Below are 25,094 nucleotides of genomic sequence, written 5' to 3'. Positions count from 1 at the left end.
AAAATATTGTAAAAAAAACTCATGAAATCCTAGGCAAAAAGAAGAGCCCAAGACCAAAAAAGATCTGGATTACAGAGAAAGTAAGGGTTGCTGTAGAGGAAAAGAAACTTGCATATCAGAAATGTCTGGGTGATAGGAATGATACATATAGGAACATTTATATTGAAAAGAAGAAAATAGCCAATCGGTTGGTAGTAGAAGTGAAAAATGAAGAATGGGAAAGGAAATGCGTGACTATTAATAGCAAATTGGGCTTCAAGCAATCAGCGAAATCGTGGAAGGTACTTAAAGACTTGAGAAAACAGAATAAACACAACGCTGGTTTGCAATTAATACCTTTGAAAGACTGGATGAAGTACTATGAAGGACTTTTAAAAGACCGGGAAGAGTTCAAGACGGTGGAGGATTTTGGTGAAGAAGACTCAGGCTTAAAAGTTTCTGTTAGGGAAGTGGAATTCTTGCTAAAGGAAGGAAGGAATGGCAAATCACCTAGATGAGTTTATATGGAACTTCTGAAATAAGGAGGAAGAGGAGTGGCTGTTCTGATACAAAAACTGTTAAATGGTATACTGAGAGGAGAAGAAATACTGAAAGAAATGACAACAGGATATATACATCAATTTATAAGGGCAACTGGAAAAGCTGTTCAAATTACAGAGGAATGTGCGTCCTGAACCCGCTGTTAAAGATTCTTGGAAAATGGATCAGGAACCATTTAGAAGGCCGAATCGAGGCGTCAGAAGAACAAAGTGGTTTTTCAGCCAGGAGGTCATGTATAGACCGACCATATCTCAACAGTACGACAGATCCTTGAAATATGCCAATCGAAAGGAAAAGAAATCCTTATGATTTTCGTTGACCTCGAAAGGGCATATGAGTGTTCCAAGAAAACTCTTATGGGAAGCACTGAAAGAGGCAAATATTGATGGACAACTGATTAACATTATTAAGACAATTTATAGGAATAACAGATGCAGAATTAAAGTGGGATCAGCTTTGTCACCTGAATTCCACACTTCAAAAACTTATTACAAGGCTCTTGCATGTTACCAACACTTTTCAAAATTTATATCGATATCTGCCTAAGATCCTGGTCAAAAAAATGCAATAAAATGGGATTGCCAATTAATAAGAACACCTATATTCACAATTTACTTTTTGCAGACGATCAGGTGGTGATAGAACGAGACTCAGAAGATGCAGACTATGCATGTCATCAATTGTTTGAGGAATATAAACAATGGGTCTAAAAATCAAACAAGCCGATAAATTCATATTTGGGATCAATCTTACAAAGTGATGGATCATCCCAAGCAGAGATCAGTAAGAGAATTTCAGACAGCAGAAAGCTATTGGCATGTTAAATTCTTTTCTATGGAGCAGAAATATCCTAAATAAAACAAAGAAACATATTTCAAACGATTGTACAAAGTCTTCTATTGTATGGAGCGGAAACCTGGACATTGAATAGGTGACTGAAAAACAAATTCCTCTCCACAGAAATGGATTTTTGGAGACGCTAAGCAAGAACTTCTAGAAGAGACAGAAAACGGAATTAAGACATAAGAGAGAAAATGGAAGCAAAAAAGAATATTATTAACACTATCAAAGAAAAGCGTTTAACATGGTATGGACATGTAAAATGAATGCAAGAAACCAGATATCCAAAGGCTATCCTGGAATGGATACCTCCTGGAAGAAGGAGAAGAGGAATACCTAGGAGGACATGGATGGATGGAGTACAGGGGTACATGGATGGATGTACTAGGAGGACATGGATGGATGGAGTACAGGGGTGCATGACAGCCCGAGGCTTAACCGACCAAAGACACCTTGAATCGCACTTTATGGCAGGAAAAAATTCCTACCAAAAAATAATTTGTAGGCTGAGGAAACCCATTGTAAATGGAAACACTCCTCTTGAAGAAGAGAAGATAGTTAAGATTGTCTTAATTGCAGAATAATCATAAAAAAAGCTAAGATGAACACAATAAATTTAATTATAATGTAAAAGATGGTCGCAAAATTAAGAAGAAAAAAAAATTAGTCATCAACACTAATTTGATAATCATAAAACAGTGTCACCACAAAAACTACGGTTTATGCTTCATCTTCTTCTTAGTCACATAAGTGACCTAAATCATCAATTTTTTTTGAGCTTCTAATACCTTTAAAGAAGGCATGGTGAACTGGAGGAATGTATTTGAGAAGGTATAGCATGTCTCTTTTCTTTAGAAAGTTTGACACTCTAGGACCATCATACAACTTTTCTTGTTCAGTAATTTTCAAGCTCTTAGGTCAACCCTCATTAGGTTTGACATTCAGTTCCCTGAAAGGGATGTCTTCATCCAAAGTCCACTTGTAGGAAATCGTGAATGGGTTTTCCTTTTTCATAATGGAACCATTGTATTTTCAACAAGTTTACATTTTCACCTTCAACATTCTTCCGTTTTGTTATGCCTTTTTCAAGAGTTTCTGTTTTCAAAAAAGTAATCTTGTTGCATCTTTACAACCATAAACCTGTTGTGTCTTCTGGCGGACTTCATAGTATTATATCATCCATCCGGAAAATCTTGTTTTTTCCAGCTGGCTCAATCAGCCCAAAGTCTGAGTCATTTAGAAAGTAAGAGAGGCCAGAAACCATGAATTCTATGACTTCAACTGAAGTTTCTTGAATCAGTTTCATTACTGATAAGGATACCTTGCCTTGATGTTCTGGTTTTGGCCAGTGCATGTATTGCTGTATATCATCAAATGCTTTTTTTTTTTTTTTTTTTTTGTTTAACTTAATATGCTTAGTTAGGCAAGCAGCAATCTCTTGTGAACCTCTAGATGCAATAGTCTCATCCCAGACATACATGTAGCCAAGGTTATTTGTGACATTATGCAAACCTAAATTATAGCAGTACATATTGCACCTATAGTAGGCCTCGGAAACAGTTAATTTTGGAAATGGCAAGGCTTTTTGTAAATGTCATGATTGTATAGATGTCAGAATTTCCTCGGGCCTTTTCCGCATCAGCCCTTTAGTTGATTTCTTGCATTCTGTGCTTTGTTTCCAAATGCAAAACATGTTGCCCCTACAAATCACCTGTCTTTTCTTTGTCCTTTTCTAAATCAATCGAATGTTTATACTTGCCACAGGCCTTGCAAGTGTCCTTTCGAGGAAAGTGAAAATGTAAATTAAATTCTGTGTTGAAGACACATCTACAGTAATTCTCTTTAAGAGGTTCAGTCTCTCTTTGCTCACACCATTCACAATAAAGCACATACATTTTTCTTTCGTTCAAGTCAGGGCTAAGGAATTTCCTGTTCCGATTATCTTTTCAAGCGTAATGACTTTGAAATGCTGGGAAAATATTAATGTGATCCTTAAGTAACTGTTTTTGTTTGTCAGTTATCTTTTGTGCTGCTACATGTCTACCCCTTAAATCATCTCCTGCAGACTTCCTCTTCCTTACTTTTTCTAAAAAGTCTTGTCACCCTTCCATCAGATAAAACAAGTGTCAAGAAAGAATTTTTTTACAAACACATACTGTGGTATTTTCTTTTTGAAGGTAAGACAGATTTGTGCATTGCTTTCCTCCATAACTGCCATTCCAAGGCCACCTTCGCTTTATAGGTTCATACATATGTATAAGACTATATAAATATGCATTGTCAAGAAAAATCGGCCATGGATATAAAATTATCACATTGCTTTCTCCTTTCCTCTTCTGTTAAGGACTCTATGCATATTTTTTTGTTTTCAAACTGCATACACTCAACTTGTGTTCCTTTTGAGTTCACATATGCCTGACCTGAACTGCCAAATCTTATGGCTACAGCTCTTTTTGATTCTTTCAATACAAACTTGAAACATAACCTCTATCGTACAAGCTGTTTAGGAACAGAATGGCATAAGTCAGACTTACTTCACTATGATTCTAAACCTTTTGCTCATATTGTTAACTATTCAAAATAAGTGTTGACATATCTTGGTCAGAACTGCAACTTTGACTTACTTTGCTAAGAAACTACAGTGGACACCTAGAGAAGGCAGGAAATATGAACAGCTCATATATATAAAATTACTGACTTACACCACTATGATTCTCAACACCCCATATGTGCATAAAGCACAACCCTACGAATTAAGTGCAACTTATAAGCAGCATAGTAAGAAATTTCCTTTGTGTTTTTCTCTCTAAAATGTCATATTCAGTTAATTCGTATAGAACAGGTATTTTTGATTAACTGTGTTAGTTTCTAGAAGTAGCGTTATTTTTTATTTTTTATTTTGTTGTAAAGAACTCACTGAAAGAACAACCGGCCAAGATATTTTCGAAGTAATGAATAATTATTTGCGAAAGTGTGGTATATTATGGAAGTCTCATGTTGGCATTTGTACCGATAGTGCTCAAGCGATGACAGAAGGAATAAAAGGATTTGTAAACTTAGCATAATGACACAATACAAATATTATTACAACACTGTTTCATACACAGAGAAGTTCAAGTAGCGAAGACAGTTATACCCGATTTAAAACTGGTACTTGATCAAGCGGTTAAAATGATCAATTATATCAAAACCAGACCACAAAAAATATGTATTTTTGTAAAATTGTGCGAGGAACTGGAGTCTGATCATTTCTCTTTAAGAAGGCATACTGAGGATTGGTGGCTATCAAAAGGAAATGTACGTATGCATATGGACGAGTTGCGTGATGAAATGCTCACATTAACTCGTTTTTTCACTAGAGCAATCAGAATTGCTCCAGTGAAAAATTAATGTGATTAATTTAAGTGATGAAATTTGGTACTGCAAATTAGCTTTTCTAGCAGATTTATTTGGGCAGCTAAATAAATTAATTTCAGTATGCAAGGCTCATAAGAAAATTTACTCACTTCTACTGACAAATTGTTCGCCTTTAAAATCAAGGTGGTAGATGACTTTCATCAACCGCTGAAATACCACCACTTTGCTTATTGGAGGCTTGAAATGGTGAAACCCATGTTTAGTCTCTAAAGCAAAGTTTCTGGCATCCCCTTGCCCCATACTTCTCTTTCAATCCATGCACGGTACTAAGTACTATAGGTTTTGATACCTTTCGTGTTTGGGGTTTTCATAAAAAAAAAAAAAAAAAGTTGAATATAAGGAAAAAATATGTAAATGAAAAAAATTAGAAATGTTTCCCTTGAATGCCAAAACAATTAATGTAATAAGCGAAACATCGGAGCTGTTAAAGACAATAACTGAGCATTAATTCCCATCCCCTGATACCAAAATATATTCGAGAGTAAGAGACCCATTTGCAATAAGAAACCTTCCAACGTTAGAACTTAATTTGTAAGAAGAATTGGCTGAGATCCGTAGTAACCAGTAGCTGGAAATTCACTTTAATAACACTAATATTAGCAAATTTTGGATCAAAATTCAAAATGAATTTCCACGAATTTTGGAAAAGGCAATTAGAATTTTATTGCCATTTTCTACTTCCTACTTGCACAAACAGGGTTTTCCACTTTAAATGAGATTAATTGAGAGAGAGAGAGATTGAAGTCGGCAGAAGAGCCTATCCACAATAAATTCTCGTATTGAAAAACCGTGTGCCTCCCATCAAACCCAACCGTCTTACTGATTAAAACGTTATTATTATATTTTTGTTTATGTTAATTTTTTTATATATTTTCTTTTAAATTTCATGTAATTCACGTTCAAAAAAGAGACAATAAAAGCATTTAAAACAAATAATAAGTGTATTATTAAGTATACCCAGCAGAAATAACTTCCAGTGAGTGAATATATATATAGGTGACACATAAGTTTGTTTCGTTACTTCACATTTCCAATAAGCAAGGAGGTGGTATCGCACCAGATGATGGGTCATCTAGCACATAGCATTGCTTGGTAACACAGAGGTGGCATTCCTATGAGATGTTGATGCCACATCTCAATCACTGTTCACATTGGTTCACACCTGTGTGATTACCTCTAGTAGATTAGGTGCAGTATTTCAGGCCTTGCACACGGGGGTTTAACCCAAAGCTATTAACAGTCCCACCATCATATAGGCAGAGGCATTAGATTTGGCTGATACAGAATGACCAGACTTCACTAAAATTTGGTCCACTTGAAACAAGTGTCACCCGAATCAGTTTCATCAGCATTTTAGACTCGCAGGTAGCAAGCCGTCGCTTGTGCCACCTGAGAAAATATCTGTGACATTCTCTCAGGTATGACAAGCTGGGGCTTGCTACAGGTGTGGTAGTTTTGTCACTTCAAGAAAGATAAGCATCAAGCAATCTCAATGCCTGGATACAAACAGTCAAATGCCACCTCTCACTGCATGAAAAGGGCAGAATAATACTACTACTACTTTGGTGACTAAGAGTTGGCGTCCAGATGCAATGTCTTCCATGCTGACACAGTCCTGATGACAAGTTCTTCAAAACAAACTGATTCTTTTTTTACCGAATGGTCCAATGAAGAATTAAAGCAATGCAGTGGCAGGTTTTCCAGACCCATTTTTCCTAGTGTTGCTAAAATAAACTGGGTTCTTTAAAAAATGTGATCAAATGGTGCAAATTCTCAGAAGTATTGCACTATTTAAAATACTAAGAAGGTGTTGATCTGGATAAGAGCCAAAGCAACTAAGGTTATGAGTGTATTGTGTCTGCAATAGCTTGTATTCTTGGTCAGTCTGCTTGTTTTTCTGGGCAAAAATCTAAATTCACAGGAGAAAAAGTCACACAGTCCTTGCCTGAGACAGGCTAACTTGGCTGTGCTGTGAAAAAAGTCTATTTCCTGTCCATTAAGACAGGATTCAAACTCAGGCCTTTTCCATATACTACAAGTCTTGAAGCTGTGCCAATATCACCTACTCTCCCAAATTCTTTCGTCATGCAAGTGTGGACATAAGTTTCTTTGAACATACAATTTGGAATTAATGAAACATAGGCTGCTAGGGCCATATTGTGTCTTTCTAATGGTTAATAGGAAGTGCTAACATTATTGTAATACCTGTTATAATTTATAGTATATTCATGTTATTTAGGAAGGTAAACAGTTCTTTCTTATTAGGGTCATATGCAAGAATATACAATAATGTTAGTGATGACTGTGCATTAGAACATGATTTAAAGCTGTTTGAGCAGATATTGAGAAAGTGAGGACAGTCCACTAATAAATCATGAATAGTCAGTTGCACATGACATGATGTGCACTGAAGAGTGCTGTCATTCGTTAATAGATAAAGATGTTTGAGGCAAGTATGCCCAATTCTTAGCTTTCCTAGAATTACTTCTTTTCATTGAACATCCAAGGTGTGACTATTAAACGAGACTTTTGCAATAACTGCCTTGAGCTTGTACCCACTATTCCATATGTTTATTCCAAGCACAAAAAACATTTGTGGAAGTCATATTCTGTAAACCCTTCAGTCATTTTTTTTCTGAATGTCTTCAAACCCCAGGGGCTCACATCTGGTGAGTATGGGCTTGGCACACCCAGAGTCCTGAGCTGGACATCATCAGTCTTCACTTTCTTGGTAATTCACTCTCAATCTTTCTCTCTCACGGTAATTCAGAAATTTTTTTTGGCTGGTGCAGCATAAGCCTCAAAATGGATCAATTAAGTACAGTTCAATTAAGTACAATTCAGTTTAGGGAAGAGGAAAAAGTCACAAGGGGATGGGTCTGACAAATAGGGTGCATGTTTACATGCAGGGTTTTGTTTTTTGGCCAGAAAAGAGAGAGAGAGAGAGAGAGAGAGAGAGAGAGAGAGAGAGAGAGAGAGAGAGAGAGAGTTGTGTGCTGGAGCATTGTCTTGATAGACCACCCATCCATCCACAATTCAGGTCTGTTCCTTAAAATTTTTTCACACAGCCTTGATGCCTAAATTTTCAGTTAAAAATTTGTCCAACTGCTTCTTTGTCCATATTGAGTTCAGATGCAACCATTCTAATGATGCTTAAATGACAAATCACTTATAATGAATGTTTTTACCTGGACCACATTTTCATCAGTTTTCATGGATAAAACACTAAAAATTTTTTATGCATTCAAACATGTATATTCTTGACATAATACCTTCCCCATAAACTACAACTCATAACTTTCAGATATTTTCTTTAGTTTTGTTAAAAATTTGAGGTTGATTCACTGTTTGATTCTTTTGCCTGTCATTTTTTTTGGCAAACTGCAAAAATATAAGATAATGAAAACCTGTCTCACTGTAAAGCGAGTGGGCATGTTGGAACGTGACTTGACAACCAGGAAAAGGTTCAAGGTCAACTGCTGTGCCTTTGTTTCAAGTGGCACTGGTGTCTGAGCAAGCAATGCCATTATTTAATAGCCACCTTGTACACTAAGCAGAACAACAAAACTAAACGAATGATTCTACACTGGATATGATTCTGCAGGTGGCAATCAATTACACACCGTGTTGTTTGGAAATTTATAACCAATGTAACTAAAAATCAAAATAAAACAAGATCCAGTGAAGAACATGAGTAACAATTATGAACAGGATTATTTCTGTGTGTGCTATTATCAGTGCATGTGTGTTTTACATTAAAACATATATGCATGTTTATTGTAAATAGGGTGTTCATCCCAGTGAAACTTTCCCAGTTTCACTGGGAAAGTTTTTTGGGATAGGACACTGGGGCAGCTTAACATAAAATGGGACATATGAACACCCTATTTACAATAAAACATGCATATATGTTTTAATGTAAGGAGCAGCTTATTTTTGGTTTTGTTCTGCCTACTAAATCATTGGGGCATTTTTAAATCGAGCATTAATCCATTCAGGAGAGTACATAACCACTGTGAGGATTCTGAGTTTTTTTCACCATAAAATTTTGAAAATTTATAAAAATGAAAAAACTTTATATATAAATGCCTTTAAACATTGATCTGTTCTTATTTTGACTTGGTTTTTCAATATTAGACTGAAATTATTTCAAAAATCAAATGAAAAATCTGAAAAAATTATTTTAAAAAATTTGTAAAAACAAAATTATTGTCAAATTTTTTTGGATGTAATACTGTTTTACATATACAGGTAGCCCTCGTTTTGTGCTGGTCTGATTTGCACTGATTCGCAATAGTGCCGATCACTAACCACAATGCCATTTTTATTTTTATTTTTTTGCAAATTTTTTATAAATTGAAATTTTAAATCGTCAGACAAATTTATCGGCATCATATTGTGCTATCCACTGTTCACGTGATTTAGGACAATCTGAGGCAATCAGCACATCTATATCAGAGACAAGAAAGATTGCCGCCCTCAAAGTAACCACTCATGGATGCAGATAGTAAAGGTCCATGCGGTGAAGTATTCAGTTGGTTGTTGTTTACGCTATTTACACGTGTTGGAAATTTATTACTCTAGCATTTTTTATTAATTGGGCTATTACTAAATTAAATAAAAATAATAGTGATATCCGTGTGCAGTTTTTGCCAATCGTGTTATAAAGTTTTTAATTTAATAGAATAAAAAAATGCCATCTCTGGTAAAAGAAATTCAGCGAATCCTAGTGCAATATTCGGAGGATGGAATCTGGTGAAAGTTGCCCTAATGTGTGTAGGGCTATGAACATGCCTTCTACAACTATGAAGAATGCTAATAAAATAAAACAATCGATGCAAATTGGTAGGTAAAATTTTTGGTGCCCGGAACCTACCCCTGTGACTTCCAATTGACTCCATTATATAAAGGGTTCCATTTGCCCCTGTCCCCTCAGGAACCTAACCCTGACATAAATCGAAGGCTACCTGTATTTACGTATTACTTTATTCAATATCATCAATTTTTGGATCTGAATTCCACAGAATTTTGGGTTTGGTAAGCAAAAAACTGGCAACAATGGCGACCTCCTTCTTCGATTTTAAAATTTATTTTTGTGCTGATATCTACTATGAACTGTGTCACTTGGAAACAGAGATAAAAAATAATAGCATTACTAGACGAGTTTAATGTACTTTGAAACAACCATGTATGATGCCAAGGGATATGTCAGTGTGTGTGTGAAGATATTAGGCATCAACTCAGCATTGTTATGGGCCTTTATGATTGAAGAACAGGGTGGAGGCCCTAGAAGGATTTAAATCGGGAGCCCATCAAACTCTCAGCTGCCCACCACAATGCCAGAGCTTGCAGAATCCACTAGTCCCACAGGAGCTAGTTGTTGCGACTCTATTGATATTATATTTTACAAAAAAGGAGAGATGGAATATGCCCAGGGTATGTCTCTGAGGGGCAAAAGTTGATGACAGAGCAAATATCATCTTTTAATGGCACAAAAGGTAATGTTGTACACGATGGCACTAATGATATCAAGAGTAGGAGATCTGCAGACTTATTTAACAAGTACAGGGCAATGGTAAAAAAAAAATCAAAATGATGAAAAAAAGTTAGGTTAAATTTGTAAGTCTCTACAATTCTGTCCAGGCATAATTGGAGGGGATAAATGATGAGAGCCTTGTCAATCAATTCAGCACTGGAAATGTTGCATAGGGCTCATGGGTTAGAATTTTTCTCAGCACAGTCCATGCTTGTAAACAGAAGAGACTGCTTCTAGAGGGATGAGATACATTTAAATAAAAAGGGTGCAAGAATATTTATGGAAGGTAAACGGGAAACGTGGAAAGTGTCAAAAAATGGAAAAAATCAATTTTTGGTGCAATATGTTGTATATGCCATCACCAAGAACACAGGCAACACTGAGTGCTGCCCAAAAATCTGAATTAGTTCCTACAGCTACTACAAGGTGGCACAAACACTGAATGTCCTGAACAAATTCTGTGGAGAACAATGAAAGTGCCACCTGCCATTTTGGATCATTGCTTACATGCATTGTAGGCTATTGTGAGGATATAATTGCATTGTGCATTTTTTACTAGCTGGTTTTGATTACTTCGTAGGGTTTTTTTTTTTTTTTTTTTTCAGTTATTAAGTTTCTTTAATATTTGCACTGACTGTGTAATATGCGAAAATTGGTGACGAGAAAGCAATGACAAAGTGAATAGTTCACAAAGCCCATCAACTTGTATAGCAATCAGGACAGCCTTACAAAACAACTACAGGGAAGAAATGAGGGGTAAGGAGACGTCAAAAAAGGACTTTACTTGCAATTGCAAGTATCATTGTAAAGAATTATCACACGAACGTGTGATAGTTCTTTACAATTATACTTTGGAGTTTTACAAGCTCGATAAATTTCAGCAAGGGACCTAACTAATTAATAAAATATATGTACAAGATATGGCAATAAGACAACAGGGAAAATATGATGACCCATGGGAAAGCACACATCAGGTAACAGTGAGTTACATAGTTCCTGATGGAAATGGCAGAAACATGCAAGTATGCATTAAGACTTTTAAAATATTTTTGTTATTTTAGCTGGGACATTTAAAATGCTGCAGGAGAAAAAGCAAAAGGGGTGCCTCATGTATACTGATAAGAGAGGGAAGAATCCTAACTCAAATAAGCACAAAAAGAAGTTCATAGAGGAGGAGCAAAATCTGGGTTTGAGCACTTCATTCTCGCATAATATATGTCATTACGGATACAAGAAAAGTTCACTTGAATATTTAAGCCAGACTTCAATTTTCATAATCTACCTAGAGTTAAAGAGGAAAATCCCAGAGAGCACTGTATCCTATTGCTATTATTGCACTGTTTTTAAAAAGGACTTTCCAAAACTAAAAAAAAACTTTTTCATCTCCAACTATTGACTCACGTAAAAAATGTGACAAATATCAATTTGCTATTTCAAGTGCTTCTAATGAAGAAGAAGAAAAGGAAGCAAAGACGGCATTGGAACTTCAAGAACATAAAAAAGAAGGCAATACTGATGAGACTTGACTTGATGAACAATTAGCTGCCAACGAGACTCATGACACGTATAGGCATGGACTTATAACAAGCAATGTTTGTGCCTATTCTTAATGATAGTTCTGTTTTATTCCCATAAGCAGTCTACATACAATTTGTTCTTTCGTATTGGTGAAAACAGCAGCAGCAGCTACATGTGCATGTGGCATGAAGAGACAGCTGGGTGAGGCAGTAATGAAATCACTTCTTTATTTTCAAAAGTGTTGACTTCTGGCATAACTAAAGATAGACTTCTAGTATGGTGCAATAACTGTGCTGCACAAAACAAAAATCAAATGCTGTTGATGGCTATGATTTAGTTGGTGTCCAAAGGATTTTTTGCACTTAAGTGAAATATCTTATAAGTGGCCATAGCTACATTTCCTGCAACAGAGACTTGGCAGTGATTGAGAATGCAATGAAAGACATGCAAAGCAATGATCCCGGAAGAACTTGAATAGGTATAATTTTAAAATGCCATCAATTATTTGAAGGATTTACTTTACAAACCCTTCCAGTAATTGGTATCTCTCTTAACTTATGCTTTAAAATAAAAGTAATGAAATAGAGAAAAACTGCATAAACAAATCATAGAAATATGTTGAAGAATACCTGAATATACTTACTTACATATTTAGTCACTAATGCTTTGAAATAATTACAAAAAGTTGCCATTCACACCACACTCACAACAAAATCACTTCATGAAAATCAAAAAAGAACCACTGCAATTAATTACAGATTAAGTAACATTAATTAATTACAGCTGCCTGCCATGAGTAACTGCTTCAAGTAGTGTGAGGCATTTCTTTTTTGCTTCAATCAAATTCAGCACATAGTTGCAAGTGCTGCATAAGCATTTAGGGAAATTCTGATTTTTCTGAATAACCTAGATTATTATTTGTACCAGCATGTTAGAGAAAGTACTAGGGGCGAGAATATTCTTGACCTCACATCATTATTAATGAATCAAATGACATCACAGGGCTTAAAGCACAGGGACCATTGTCAGAAGTGATCATGCAATCATCAGCTGGAAGTTGAAGAAAGATGTTGCAGTAGTTAAAGGTAAAGGAATGGGTTTTAACTTCAAAAGAGGGGACTTTGATAGTCTAAGGCACTACATAGCATCTGTGAACAGAACAGATTGCCAAGAAATGGCAAATTTGAATTATGGAGTACTTAAAGAAAAAATATCACAGAAGCCATGAACATATCTTTAAGAAAATACAGTAAACCGCCGCTATTCGCGGGGTTTACGTTCCTGAGAAATGCCGCGAATACCGAAAACGCGAATACTGAGTTATGGCTCCCATAGTAATAAAGGGGTTCCGTTCCAAAGTATGAAATATATAAGAAAAACTAGTCTAAAATTTTGTCTATGTATGTATTATATGTACCTTCATAATATGACTATGTACATAGACAGTACATAGTGAAATGCAAGCATATGGCATCGAAATGAAAATAAAAAACAATTTAATATTAAATGTAATATTTATTAGAAATTTCAAACAAATCTTTCAAACCAGCGTCTTTGCTAGCCAAAAAACCTATCCGCCAGTGCTATCACCAGTTTCGCTAAAGCGTTGATAAGGAGTTTTGCGTTTCACGAATGATGAGTGAATTTAACGGAATTTTATTTTGAGTTCGGTCTTCTATCCACAGATTTAAAGCTTTTTCTATTTTTTCTAATTTAACATCACGAGTTACAGAGCAAATTTTTGAAGCAACTAGCGCGTTTTCACGGACACTACGGCGGATTTTTTCTTCCGATTTTTTGATTGATCGTACCGTTGACTCATTGATTTTATAATGTTTTGCCACTGAGAAGACACTTCCACCATTAGAAATTTTGTCTAATAACTCAATTTTATTCGCTAATGTCATCGCCTTCTTTGATATTTTCACATTTCTCTTGTTATTCGTAGTCATATTTTTGTAGGGGTTAGAAAGAACTTGTCCACAATAAAGTCACTTTCCTCCGTTAACACACTCGAAAAAGTCTGTTTTACACTGCAAAACGGTAGATTTATCACTTTTTTAAGCATATCAATTTAGATTCCACTTATCTTGTGGAAGAAATGCTTTCCACAACTTAAATATATATTATCGCATATATTCAATCTTTCCATTAAGTCTGGTATCTACCCCACTCACTTCAAAACTGTTAATGTTATTCCTATCCCAAAGAGAAGTGCAAACCACTCACTAGAGAATTACCGTCCCATCTGCCTTATGAACTCGCTGGCAAAAATTCTGGACACTTTCATTCACCACCGATTAATGGAATATTTTCATCACTTTATCTGCGACTGCCAACATGGCTTCACCAAGGGCCGATCAACTACCACTAATCTTCTCACTATCTGGCAACAGGTTCTAGACACCGTCGATCGCGGGGGACAGGTTGATGTGATCTGCACAGACCTTACTAAGGCTTTCGACAGTGTCCCGCATAATCAACTTGCTCAAAAACTAAGCCACTATGGAATACTTGACCCTTTATTATCCTGGTTGATGAGCTATATTTCATATCAAAAACCTAGGGTGATCATCGGACAGGAAGTCTCAAGGGAATTTTTTCCATCGAGAGGAGTACCACAGGGATCATCTCTTGGGCCTCTTTTATTCACCATCTTTATCAACGATCTACCGCAACTTGTTGAGAGAGGTGGAATCAAGACACTAATATTTGCCGATGATGTGAAACTATATTCACGTATCAGCAGTCAAGATGATGCTGTCAACCTTCAGGCTGCTCTCAACTCTTTTGCCGATTGGGTTGCTTTGAATGGTTTGGAGGTTAACACTAGGAAATGCAGCTCTATTTCCTTTGCAGCTACGAGGAAAACTAAGGCTTTAGTTAATGAATATTAACATCAAGGAGATGCCGATTTCCAGAGTTGACGAAGTTAAAGATCTGGGAGTTACTTTTACCGCTACATGTGGGTTTGATAAACATGTTAGGAATATATTAAACCAAGCAAAAAAACAAATTGGTTTCATTAAACGGCAGACGTACAGATTTCAAGATCCTCAGTTCTCTGTGCTCCTATTTAAGACAACTATACTCCCTATAGTGGAGTTTGCTTCTCCTATATGGAACCCACACTATGCATACATGGTACAGCAAATAGAATCGCTCCAGATGAAATTTATCCACTATCATTCCAGACGTAACCCCATGTTTTACCACAGAATCTTCTACCGGAATCTCTGTTCCTACTTCAAGCTTCAAAACTTGGAAACTCGACGAACTGCTCTTGATCTCAAATTGTTGTACCACATCTTCGCTGGTTCAACCTACCTGCCGGATCTTCTGTGCCATATTGACCTTCACGCTCCAGTGGTGGCTACTAGACAGAAGACTACATTCCACATCGGTAACTCCAGATTAGAGATATCCAGGAACTCCTTCTTCAAAAGAACATTGGCACTCATGAACACGTTTGACTTGGATATGGCTGTGAACAAGAAACAATTTCACAGAACTATTTGGAGTAGGTTGACCGATTGACGGATGAGTTCTGGGCTAAAGATGTCCTTATTAATTCGTGTGTGTGTGATGATGTCTCCTGCAGCAAACTGCTTTCTGCGAGTTTACATTGCACTGGACTTGACGTCATGAATATCTTTTTATTTTTGTGAATTGGACTTTTCCCGTTTGAATTAACTTTCATTGTACAAAATATATTAGTCTACCATTTATTTTTATGTTTTGTACAACCTTTGCTCTGTTATACACTTTAACTGGGCGAATGCCTGTTGTGTATATCACATGTTAAAAAAAAAAAAAATAAATAAATAAGCATATAAATTAAAAGCAAACGACGAAACCTTCCATAACAAGCGCATTGAACAAGGATTAGCGAGAAACATTCACGCTCGCGATTTTGTCACTCCTCTCTCTCCCACCCACTGAGCGCTATTTTGACCGGGAAAGATGATTTTAGCCATGCCCATGTTTTTTTATGGCGGAAAATATTCACGGCGCTTTAAAATTCACATTTTTTAGGTTTCATTTTATATTAAATCGGCGATCGCGAATACGCGAAACCGCGAATACAGATACCGCGAATAGCGGGGGTTTGCTGTATTGCAGGAGGAGGATGACTGCAGATCTGGCTGGTCAAAAGCAGAAAAAGACAGCATGGGACAATTATAGAGCAATGAGAAGTACTGAAGCCTACAAAAGGTACAAGTTGATCAGTAATAGTACCACAAGTAAGGTCAGGAAGGCCAAGATGCATATGAGAAAGCATTGGCCAAGAGTGCAAAGAATGGGGGACAATGAATTTTTCATGTATACAAGGGAAAAAAAAGTGAATCAGATTGGACCCTTATGCACTGAACTAGACCCAGGTGTGGGAATTTAACAGGTACTTTGCAACTGTCTTTACTGACGAAAGAACCTTCATGCTAAGAAGCTATGCGAGTGAGACTGAGCCATATGAAATTAGTGATGTCGTAATTATAGCAGATTGTTTATTAAAAAACTGTGGGCTATAAAGGCAAGCAAGACTCCCAGTGTTGATTGCATATACGCTATAGTTTTAAGGGAGAGTGCGAGGGAGTGTACTAAACCATTGATGTTAATTATGAGGGCATCTTCGGACTCAGGGGAGATTCCTTTGGATTGAAGAAATGCCAATACATAAAAGTATGGGCAATATATAAAAGCGGTTCTAAGAAGTTGGTAACTACAGACCAGTTAGTCTGACTTCACTGATAGGAAAAATCTTAAAGGCAGTGATTGAGAGTGCAATCCAGGGACATTTAGACAGATATGGCATTCTGAAGGACACACAACATAGCTTTGTTAAGGGTAAATCAAGCTTAACTAACTTGGTAGGCAATTTTGACACAGTTACTCATGAGCTGGAATAATTTCAACATAGTTTATATGGATTTTAGCAAAGCATTTGACTCAATACCTCATGAGAGGTTATTTTATAAGCTTGAAGAGGTTGGAACTACTGGTAAGATTCTAAGATGGATTGCTGGGTGGCTGCAGGCAGAAGGCAGAGGGTTGTAATTAATGGATACTCATCAGATTGGAGTAATGTCAGAAGTCAGATCCCTCAAGGGTCAGTTCTTGGATCACTGTTGTTTCTCATTTTAGATAGGTGTAATATCAAAATTTTCAGACGACGTAAAGATTGGCAGAGTTGTCAATGATCAGTGCCAAGCAGGGTTCCTTCAGAATGACTTGAACAGACTTCAAAGATGGTCAGAGAAGTGGTGGCTGTTTTAATGCTGCTAAATGCAAGGTTTTCACACTTGGGGAATAGCAATCCACAAATAAATTATGCACTTGGTGGGGATTAAAGGCAGTGGAGGAGAAAAGGGATCTAGGAGTGTTACAATACAGAGAGAGATATGAAGTTTTCTGAACAGTGTAAACAGACAGCGAGGAAAGCCCATGATGTCGTATCGACGATGTATTGAATTTCATGCTGTAAAGATAGGGAAGTCATAATCCCACTGTATAACGCAATTATAAGACCACATTTGGAATACTGTGTTCAAGTATGGAGACTTCATCTGGAAAAAAAAAAAAAATTTGAGCTTCTTGAAAGGGTCGAAAGGTGGGCAATTCGAATAACAACTGTATGACGAAAAACTCTGATTATGTGGGTTACAGTACAGACCTTGGCAACTGGGCACCTTAAAGGTGATATGCCCGAGGTTTAAAAGTCTCTTAGAGGGATTAGTATAATGAACAAAGGTGGAATTCTCTCTTATAAAAAATTCCAGAACTTGGGGTCATAAATTCAAATTACGGGGTTGAGGTTTAGATTAGATTGTAGGAAGTTTTCTTTTAGCCAGCGAGGAACAAGTTGCCCTCGCAGGCAGTTGAGGCTGACGGTTTGAATAAATTCAAGGGTCAACTGGATAGTTACCTCCATGAGAAGGGAAACATAATTTATATTTTCTTATCTATTTGGGTGTTTTTTTGTTTTTTTTTGAACCAATGCAGCAAAAGCTTGTGGCTTCCTTACACTATTACTATTCACTACCCTAGTCATCCCTTTATCTCAAAAAAACGTCTGACATCTCAAAGAATCATGAGTACTGGAGATGTGGCTATCCCACTGAGCAAGCCAAAAAAACAGGACTGAAGTGATGTCATTGCAACCCATGTTCTTATAAGCATGAATAATTTGCATAACGTACGGATCTGTAAAGTAGTAGATCGATTTCTATTGAATATTCAGAATCTGCATGCCAGAATGCCGATTATATCAAATATTAGCCTTCAATGAGACTGTTCACAATAAAATATTCACAAAAAATATTTGGTCGAGCAGTGTATCACGGACCTTTAATGTGGCAGAGAATCTATGATAAAAACAGATGCTGGATAAACATGGAAACACCTTATGCCTATTTTTGCTTATCTTAACTGTTTAATATAATAAGTTGAATCTAAAATGGAGTCAGACGCTATACTCGTACCACAATACAAGACGAGGTCTTAGATATGACAGGTTTGCAGTCAGAAGGGTTACAAGGAAACATTAACAACTGCAGTTACTGGTTACCTCTAAACACATTCATTGTTACTTGCAGAAAGGCTTAAGTTTTGCAAATTACAGTGTCTGGAGACTAGGCACCAGCGAGGTGATCTGATAGAGGTGTATAAAGCCTTGAATGGTTTAAGCATGCTCAATGCTGATGGGATTCTTCCTCTAGCTCAGAAAAATCACCTGAGAGGGCATAAATTCAAATTGAGGAAAGACAGATGTAGGATAGACGTGCGGAAATTTGCCTTTAGCCAGCGGGTGGTTGGTTGGTGGAACAGACTTCCATCCCTTGTGGTGGAAGTTGATAGCCTAAATAAGTTTAAGGCTCAGCTGGACAGGTATTTTGAATGAACAGAGGGGTGAAGTGGAAGTGGTTTTTTTTTTTTTTTTTTGGCTGATGCTGCATAAGCTTGCTTTCTTGCATCAAATGCCTCTACTAATGCTAATGCTAAATTTATGCATCATACATGTGACATGCAGCTTCCTGCAAATACCATTCTGTACAAGCAATCACTGAACATGAGCAGCAAAGCTCGGGGAATAGGAAAAATAATCAATAGCAGCAGCAGAAAAGTACAGTAAACCCCTGCTATTCACGGTATCTGTAGTCGCGGTCGCCGATTTAATATAAAATGAAACCTAAAAAAAAAAATGTGAATTTTAAAGTGCCGTGAACATTTTCCGCCATAAAAAAAACATGGGCGTGGCTAAAATTATCTTTCTCGGTCAAAACAGCCCTCAGTGGGTGGGGGGAGAGGGTGACAAAATCGCGAGCGTGGATGTTTCTCGCTAATCCTTGTTCAATATGTGTTATGCGCTTGTCATGGAAGGTTTTGTCGTTTGCTTTTAATTTATATGCTTATAAAATGAATAAAATTTATCAATTTATAAATTGATATGCTTACAAAAGTGATAAATCTACCGTTTTGCAGTGTAAAGCAGACTTTCTCGAGTGTGTTAATGGAAGAAAGTGACTTTGTGGACAAGTTCTTTCTAACCCATACAAAAATATGGCTACGAATAACAAGGGAAATATGAAACGATCAAAGAAGGCGATGACATTAGCGAATAAAATTGAGTTATTAGATAAAATTTCTAATGGTGAAAGTGTCTCCTCAGTGGCAAAAGATTATAAAATCAATGAGTCAATGGTACGATCAATCAAGAAATCGGAAGAAAAAATCTGCCATAGTGTCCGCGAAAATGCGCTAATTGTTTCAAAAATTTGCTCTGTAACTAGTGATGATAAATTAGAAAAAATGGAAAAGGCTTTAAATCTGTGGATAGAAGACCGAACTCAAAATAAAATTCCATTAAGTTCACTCATCATTCGTGAAAAGGCAAAACTCCTTTATCTACACTTTAGCGAAACTGGTGATAGCACTGGCAGGATAAGTTTTTTTAGCTAGCAAAGGCGCTGGTTTGAAATTTCTAATAAATATTACATTTAATATTAAATTTTTTCTTATTTTCATTTTGATGCCATATGCTTGTATTTCACTATGTGCTGACTATGTACGCAGTCATATTATGAAGGTACATATAATACATACATAGACAAAATTTTAGACTAGTTTTTCTTATATATTTCATACTTTGGAACGGAACCCCTTTATTACTATGGGAGCCATAACTCAGTACAGTAATACCCCGACTTACGCTACCCCGACTTACGCGAACTCGGAGTTACGCGGTTCTTGATTTTTTTCGTTTGGCAACGCTGCCGCCCACTATATTCAAGGTCGTTTTTCATATGTTATCGATATACGGTGCGACGGCGGAGAATGAGAGCGAAAGATGAACAAAATTCAACTTTGCTGCTTTTATGTTTTTTATATCAGTGAAGGGGAAACACATTTCACCATAATAACGTAAAAACCAACACAATTCCAGCTATCGGTATAATCGCAAATGCAATTAGATCGAGTTTACTACCAGTTTATAACAGATTTCACTAGCAGAAACGCAACTGGATTTTTATTGTTTTATGGTAGTAACCCCTAGAAATGTGAGGTGTTAATAGTGTATCTCTGCCTTTATGGTGTTGTTTATTCAGTTGCTACATGCGCGCAGCTTTGTTTATGCATATCAAGCGTGCCTCCTGGTTTTGTAATTGTGCTTTATTCCCTAAAAATGAGTAAAATACTTAATTAAAAGGTGTGAAAAGGAAGCGTCCTGGTGAAGACACTGCAGATTCAGAGAGTAAAAGAAAAGCAATTATCGATAAACAGAGGCGGACTAGGTCAAAAATTCTTACCCGGGAAAATTTATAGTGGCCTCATACTATGGTTTATGGCCAAAGTCACACTGGCCCACCGGGGTTTCCCCGGTAAGGCTTATGGCCAGTCCACCTCTGTCGATAGAGAAAAAATATGAAATTGTGAAACGCTTTGAGCGAAATGAAAGACCATGTGATATTGCACGTGCTACAGGCCTAAAGAAGCAACGGCGAAAAGCACATGACAATTGCAAACTTGACAGGTTGAAAATTGAAAAGGGCTCAAAAATTTTAGAAAACATAAGACTCCAACGAAGAACGCGTTATAGCTACAAAGCAAGGAATAAAAAAAATTATTAGCTTGCTACGAAGAAATTCTGTGTGAAAAAAAGAACGCGCTGTGTCGTCAGACGAATTTGTTAGATTTTATGAAGGCATCGACATCGAAATAACTTTTTTACGTAAGTCATTTATTTTTTTTAATACATATTTTGTATTAATATGTATAAAGAACTGCAATTTTATTAATATTTTTCTTCTAAAGTAGTGTTTTTGTTAGTCCTTGGTCCCAATTAAGCAAAATTTATATGTATTTATATGCAAAGTTGTACCCCGACTTACGCGATTTTCGTCGGACCCACCTATCGCGTAACTTCGGGGTATTACTGTATTCGTGTTTTTGGTATTCGTGGCATTTCTCAGGAATGTAACCCCCGCGAATAGCGGGGTTTACTGTAAAGTAAAATTTTGACTTGGAAGGTAACCACAGTGTTTTAATCTGTTTGAAGATGTTGATACACATACCATTTAAAAGTAGCTATACCTATAGTCTATTCACAGAAAGGAGACAATAGCGTTAACAATCAACAATGCTTGATTATCATGTGTTCACTTATTAGAGCCTAATGAGACTGCAGAATTAATGGTACCAAGGGCAACAAGTAGGATATTGACTCAATTTGAATGAAGGCTTAACAGTACCTCAACCAGGCACCTACAGGGAGATCTCACTGAGGTGTTTAAAGCCTCGAATGGATTGAGTAAGATGATTGTTAATCATATTCTTCCAACTGCTGAGATTACAGACAAGAGGGGGCATCAATTCAAGTCGAGGAAGGATGGTTGCAGGATAGTTGTGTAGTTTGCTTTCAGCCAGTGGGTGGTTGATTGTTGGAACAAGCTTCCGTCTGTTGCATTTGGTGTGGTGGAAGTGCATGGGTTGAATAAATTCAAGGCAGAACTAGACAAATTCTTGGAGGGTACAGATGGATGAACTAGTTTTTTTTTTTTTTTTTTTGGCTAATGCTATATAACCTTGCTTTTTTGCATCATTTGCCATTATTACTAATATTACTATAGCAAGGGGTTATATAATAAGACTGATTCAACTTGAATCCTTAACACTTGCGATCTGTTTTTGAGTGCTCACATGCTTTTGTTTACATGCACTGTCCCTTACTGTTACAGTCCCCTGCTGGTTTTAAATATGTTCTTTAGACCTTCCACAAAAAATTAGTACCTATGATTATTTGTGTTTATGATATGGTATATGACAATGCAAAGCAAATAGTGTAAATAACACTTAACAGCACAGTAATGACCTTTCACCAAATATAAGCAGCAGTGAACTTGCTAGCACGCAATCCCATCAAAAACACCCTACAGGAGTTTCTTGAATATCATTAAATTCTTACATAAAATGTTAAATTTTTTACGTATCACTTCTAATGGCCATGTTACCAAATAATATAACAACAATGAATGCCTCACAATGAACAATTACATTTGATTTCTAGTGGCATTGTTTTTGAAGGGTAACATGTCAAGGCAGAAAGATAAACTGTGAATATATAATTAGAATCCTTCTTAAGTGTTTTAATAGTCTACATATCTGGGCATCACCATGATACATTATAATTCTAAATCTTTGAATGACTACTGATTACAATATTCTTCAAAAGTTTATCTATTACCTGTTTTATGCACTCTTCTCAGGATAATGATAAACCTGGAGTTCTATTTATAATGCCAAACATGAATTTGTTGTGGATAGAGAGCTGTAATTTCTGACATTCCTGCAAAGAGAAGAGTTGAAGATACATACAAAATACATTAATGGCTTACTAGAAATTCATGGTTCACATATTTATATGTAATATCTTTTCAAAAGTTTATACAGTATGTTCAAAATGTAGGCCAAAAAGGTTACTTTAGCATTATAGAAGAATAGAATAAAGGTTGAAATGTAACAGCTGCAATTTTACTGCTGCCAAAATGAATGCTATCTGAATAAACATAACTGCCATTATTTATTTATATTTTTAAAGCTACAAAATTTTTATTTCTTTAAATAACATTTCTGAGGGCAAATTAAAATAAAGGAAGCAAAATAGGAATCTATTAATATTTTCTAACATGCTGGTTCTTCAAGGGAAGCATTCTCTCCTCAAGTAATCTTCCCTCCAAACAAATCAGTTATTTTTAATACTCAACTTATTGATAACAAGTTATTGCTACCATTCAGTGCTAAAATATGTACTCTACAACGTCTGAAAAGGGGAAAGTAGTTTTCGAGAATTCAAAATACTAAAATTCACTTAGGAGCACTGAATGAATATTGAACAGGGATTGTGGAGATGGGGCGGGAGAGGGCGGTTAAGGACACTGACCCATTCTTGGCTAAATTAACAAATGGATAACAATTCACCGTTAATAAAGCAACCAAAATTGCAAAACTGATTTTCTTGGTTGTACGTGCAAGTGTGTATATAAAACCAAGAAAGTCAGCCCGTAACCATTATGCATTCGCATGTATCCAACTAAAATAAATGTTCCGTTTCTGACCATAAATGCATCATACCACACAGCAACCATTTTCGGAATAACCCCGAAAAATTTTGAAACCCATTTTAATTACGAAATCTTTTTATGATCACCTTTCTCCCCCACAAAACATGCCGAAATGCACTAATTTTCTTTTGTGCACGAAAATTTCAAATTTGCATAAGTATGTGCTACATCCTTTTAATTTTTTCAAAAATACAGCATATATTTTATCTAGGGTATCGCATGTAAATAATTGCGGGTACAATCAATTTACCTTTCAATAAATATTTGGTACTTCTCAGCAATTTTATCAAAGAATTAAATATTCAGCATGGAAAACCGCACAACTTAATTTGCCAGTCAAGAAAACTATTTTCACTTTAAATCATCCCATTATTGCAGTACTTATCAGAACATAATATCACATTATAAAAGTTAAACCATTCCATACCTTACACAACTTTTTAATTGTGGTGTTTATGCATATTTAATATCAATTAATATATAACACAATGTCAAACACTGTTGCGCAAAACGCAAAACAAGATATCACGTGACAACTTTCTTACGACACTAGCGACATACCACAATGAAAGACACTTCAAAAAAGACTCCTTCAAAAATCCGCAAACACCTCAAAAAAAAAAAAAAAAAAAATCCACTACATCATTAACTAATAAAAAACAGCACTTACGCTAATTTCTCAATTAAAATACACTGTACCAAACTAACACTTAATTCAAATGATCATTTGTCTTTTCTTAATGATATCCTTAGTTAGCATTAGCATTAGCATTAGTAGAGGCATTTGATGCAAGAAAACAAGCTTATACAGCACCAGCCAAAAAAAAAACAAAAAATCTTCCACTTCACCCCTGCATTCGTTCGAAATGCCTGTCCGGCTGAGCCTCAAATTTATTTAGGCTATCACCTTCCACAAGGGATGGAAGTCTGTGCCACCAACCAACTACCCGCTGGCTAAAGGCAAATTTCCGAACATACATCCTACATCTGTCTTTCCTCAATTTGAATTTAGGCCCTCTCAGCCTTCCTCTTGCTCATTCTGAGCAAGAGGAAGAATCCCATTAGCATTGAGTATGCTCAAACCATTCAAGGCTTTATACACCTCTATCAAATCAATTCGTTGGTGCCTAGTCTTCAGACACTGTAATTTGCAAAATTAAGCCTTCTTCGTAAGAGCACCCCTTTGTTTCATTCACTAATCTTGTTGCCCTTCTCTGTACTCGTTCCATCAGCTCTACATTCTTCTTGAAATAAGGCCTCCAGGCCTGTATACAGTACTCTAGGTGTAGCCTGACCAATGCCTTATACAAGGGAATAATTACCACCTTATCCCTGCTAGAAAATTTCCTATATATCATTTACAATACACCATGAGCTACACTTGCAGCCCGTCTGCACTGCTCACAGAACTTCATATCTGTCTGCACAACCACCCCCAGGTCCCTTTCATTCTCTACCACTGTAAGTGTAGAACCACAGAGTTGATACGTTGCTCTGGGGTTGCTGTTTCCCATATGTAGTACTTTAAATTTGTCAATGTAAAACTTCATTTGCCACCTCTCTGCCCATCTGCTCAACCTTTCCAGATCTTGTTGCAGCAGCATAACGCCAGAAGTAACCTTAACAAC

General features: G+C 36.4%; 1 protein-coding gene across 1 annotated transcript in view; it reads right to left on the bottom strand.

Annotated features, from left to right (window-relative positions):
- Window positions 1–23,990, bottom strand: part of LOC150089552 (pre-mRNA-splicing factor 38B) — a 187,914-nt gene extending 163,924 nt beyond the window's left edge. The window contains exons 1-2 of the mRNA XM_090390026.1: window positions 23,894–23,990; window positions 22,590–22,691 (exon numbers count right to left, since the gene is read on the bottom strand). The gene's annotated coding sequence lies outside the window, so the exon portion shown is untranslated. The remainder of the gene's footprint in view (window positions 1–22,589; window positions 22,692–23,893) is intronic.
- Between the last annotated feature and the right edge of the window lie 1,104 nt (window positions 23,991–25,094).

This window comes from Mastigoproctus giganteus, chromosome 2 (assembly GCF_048544385.1).
Source record: "Mastigoproctus giganteus isolate SK-2022 chromosome 2, ASM4854438v1, whole genome shotgun sequence".
NCBI lineage: Eukaryota > Metazoa > Arthropoda > Arachnida > Uropygi > Thelyphonidae > Mastigoproctus > Mastigoproctus giganteus.
The sequence above is the reverse complement of the archived record's forward strand: the minus strand, read 5'-3'. Positions and strand labels throughout refer to the sequence as shown.